We start from the raw sequence: 4,133 nt of genomic DNA on the forward strand, positions 1-4,133 counted from the left end.
CCTACATAGATCTCAATGTCTCCCTCTTCATCCACCACCGTCTCTCTCTCAATCATTCCCATCCATTCTTTCGGCATTCCCTCTTTTATTTTCTCCATCACTCCCTCTGCTGTTGCCAGCCACATTTCATCACCCGTGTCCCTCGCCTCGTCAACTATAACCTGTGCCCTCATAAACCCTGGTACATATTCATGTACTAAATCCCTCACCTTCCTGAACCCAGCCCTCCACATCAGCCTGTTGTACAGTGTGTCCCCTTCCCATGTGATTTTTGGATTTAAAAACACTGGCTGCTCCCAGACCTGTTTCACATTCTTGCATTCATACTGCACACATTTCACAGACTCTCCCCACGACCCCAGCACCTCTTTGTAAAAATCACACACTTCATTCAACATCCTTTTCTTCAATTTCATGTACACTCCACTCTCTCCACACCCTCCACAATTGTCAATTGCTTCTTTTAAAAACACCTTCCATGTGTGATCCCTTCCATTTCCTAGGTATCTCACCATCATTTTAACTCTAAGTGCTTTCTTTTTCTTTTCTAAATTAATCAGTTTCAGCCCTCCATCCTCATACTCGTTCTCCATCACCTCCCTGGCTATCCTGACTCCCTTCCCATCCCACAGAAACTCACTCACCATTCTCTCCACGTCCTTCATAACTCTCTAAGGTACATCCATCACATTCATCACATACACAAACTTACTCATGACCAACACATTCACAACCACCACCTTCCCTTTCACCCCTAACCCTCTGTGCTTCCAAAAACCTAACGTCTTCCTGATACTATTGACTATTCCCTCAAACTGCATGTCTCTCCCTTCCTTGTCCTTTATCCCTAAATTAACACCTAACACTCTAAAGTAATCCTTCTTCTCTTTCAGCCCTATCTCCATCCTCCCTACTCTATCCTCTCCTATATACATGATCTCTGACTCCTCTATATTAACTTTAGCCCCTGATGCCCTCCCATACAGATCTAAACTATCTAATACTCCCTCTATGCTTTCCCTATCTTTCACTGTGACTGTTGTGTCATCCGCATATTGATATAATAGGCTCACCTGCCCTCCTGGTAGCTCTAGCCCTCTGATTTTATTGTTTTGCCTCAACAGCTGTGCTAGTGGCTCTGCTGACAGCGAGTACAACAGCGATGACATTGGACATCCTTGCCTAACGGATCTTTCTAACCTAAATGTATCTGTGACTACTCCATTAATTTTAACACAACTAACTGCCCTATCATACATCCTTCTGATCCATCCTCCTAATCTATGCCCAAAGCCCATTTTCTCCAAAACCCTGTGTAAATAATTATGATCTACCCTATCAAATGCCTTATTTAAGTCTACACTCATCACTATCCCTCCCTTTCCTTTCTTCATGTAATCTATAGTGTCTCTGATACTGCATATTGTGTCTGCTATGTCCCTACCCGGTATACTGTACGCCTGTGTGCTCCCTACCACCGTCCCTATTACTCTCTTGATCCTGTTGGCTATCACCCGTGCTAATATTTTGTAATCTGTGTTTAACATTGTGAGTGGTCTATAGTTTTCTAATTTTTCCCTACTCCCTTTCTTGTATATGATGCTGACTAGCCCTGTCGACATGTCTGATACCATTTCGTTCTTCTCTTCTATCCATCTAAACAATCTATCTAACACTGGCACTAATTCTTCCCTAAATTCTATATAAAATTCCCCAGTTATCTCATCTATCCCTGGACTCTTATTTCTACCTAACCCCGCTATCACTGCCTCTATTTCTCCCGTCCCTATGTTACCCTCACACATCTCTCTGTCATCCTCAGTCACCCTCACTTCCACTTTCTCCAACACTCTCTTTATGCTCTCTTCATCCACTTCTCCTTTCCTGAATAAATCCCTATAAAATTCTTCTACTCTTTCAGCTATCCCTACAAAATCCCTAATTTTCTCACCCTGCTTTCCTTCTACCTGTTCTATATAATTTCTCTTTTGTTTTGATTTCTCTAGCCCTAAAAAAAACCTTGTGCATTTCTCTCCCTCAATCCCATATCTCGCCCTGCTTCTAACTATTGCACCCATACACCTGTTCTGTTCTATTCCCTTCAGTTCTTCCCTGATTCGTATGCAGTTATTTAAATCAATTCCTTCCTCCTTATCTATCCTCTCAGCCTCTCTTTCTAACTCCTCCTTTAACTTCCTCTCCCTCTGCCTCTCTCCCCTATTCCTGCCTCTGCTATAAGCTATGCTCATCTTTTTAATCTCTACCTTAAAGCTCTCCCACCACCTCCCAATGTCCTTTTCATACATACTCTCATTCGTTCTCCTGTTGATGCATTATCTCACTTTCTTTTTATACCTTTCATCCTTCACTAAACCACCATTCAAACACCACACACCGCCCCCCCTCCTTTCAACTTGTTGATTTAACCTAAACTCTAACACCGTGTGATCACTTAGCGCTGTGGCTTTATATTCCACCCTACCTATCCTGTCTACTATGTCCTTTTGTCCCAAGACTAAATCTATCCTGCTCTGTTTTAACACCCCCCTCACCACTTGTCTCCTAGAGAAAACCCTCCTCTCTGGATTCCTCTCTGTCCACACATCAATCAATTCTCTCTCTCTCATCACTTCTCTCAGCACACCTCTGGATGAATCACTTCTGAAACACACACTCGATGAAGCATCCAACCTTCCACACCACACATTAAAATCACCCACTATCATACAATTGTCACCACACATTCCTCCCATTCTCTCAAAAAAAAACCTTCTCTCCCTCTCCTCATTTGGTGCATATATGTTCATTAGTTGAAACTTTTCCCCCATATGCTCAAATGTTATCCCAATCACCCTACCATCTCCATCATCCACACACTTTCTTACATCCTCAATCACTCCCCTCTTCACCAAAATTGCCACCCCTCTTGATTTAGTTCCCCCATTGTTCACATACATCTCTCCCATCCATTCTCTCACTGTCTCTCTCACACACTCATCATCCCAGTGAGTCTCTTGTAGGCAGACAATGTCAGCATCACACACCAGCAAGGTTTGCTGTCATCTGTCTCTATCTCTGAGCCCATTCCCATTGAAAGAGGAGATGTGAAGCATGATTAGAAATATTAAAAAGAGTGTCTTCATGATTTCTTATTCATTTTGTGTTTTTCTTTTTCGCTGCATCAAGTCTTTTCACCTGCCGTTTTGTTATCGGTCTTTTTCTCACTTGTCCGACTTCTCCATGGTGTCTCCGTCGCTGTCTGTGACATCAGACACCGTCCAATCTAACTCGGTCATTCTCACCCCGGTATCCTCACTTGTCCCCCCACTCCCTCCCCCCTGTCCCTCCGTACTTACCCCCTCCAATCCCTCGCCCATCCCTTTCCCTCCCGCGCCGTTCTCCTGCTTTCCTCCATCCATCAAATTGTCAACAGCCTCTTTTCCACCTTCCATAGGTGTCTCCTCTGCTGTCTCTCCCGCTCCGTCCTGCTCCTCTTCCTCTTACATCCTCTCCTCCTCGTCGCCCGTTTCTCCTGCCCTCCTCTGCTCCTCTCCTTCCGAACCAATTGGAGAAGCTTCTTCATCACTTTCGCCTTGGCTCTGCTCCTCATGGTCCGACCTTTCCTCACCGCCGCCTTCTCCTCCCGTCTGCAGCTCCTGGGGTCCATGTCATTGGTTCGACATCCCATTAGTCCGACTGTCCGCGGTGCTGAACGGCTCGTGGCGGGCGTATGGTGCGCCGCGACCGGCTTGAGGCGGAGCAGGCTCACGGCTTATGTGTTTGTCACTTTCTTTTTCATTTTAACCTACACCATGATCTTTTCCTGACCCTAACCAAGTGGCTTTTGTGCCTAAACCTAACCGGACCTTAACCACAGGGCATCATGATGATTTCGGAACGGACTTCGGAACAATGGGCTGTCGAACCAATGGGCTGTCGAACCAATTGGGCAGTTCCCAGCTCCTGCTGTATGGAAGCGAATCGTGACTAATATTTAAATTAAAATGTATTTGCAGAAATGCTTTTTCATTTTAAGAATGTGGCTGCATTATTTGACTCATAAATAAAATTAATCATCAATCATCCTATTTGCATTTTAATTTTCTTCTTCAAGACTGCTCATTCTTTTACTT

The sequence above is a fragment of the Epinephelus moara genome, chromosome 17 (assembly GCF_006386435.1).
Source record: "Epinephelus moara isolate mb chromosome 17, YSFRI_EMoa_1.0, whole genome shotgun sequence".
NCBI classification, from domain to species: Eukaryota; Metazoa; Chordata; class Actinopteri; order Perciformes; family Serranidae; genus Epinephelus; species Epinephelus moara.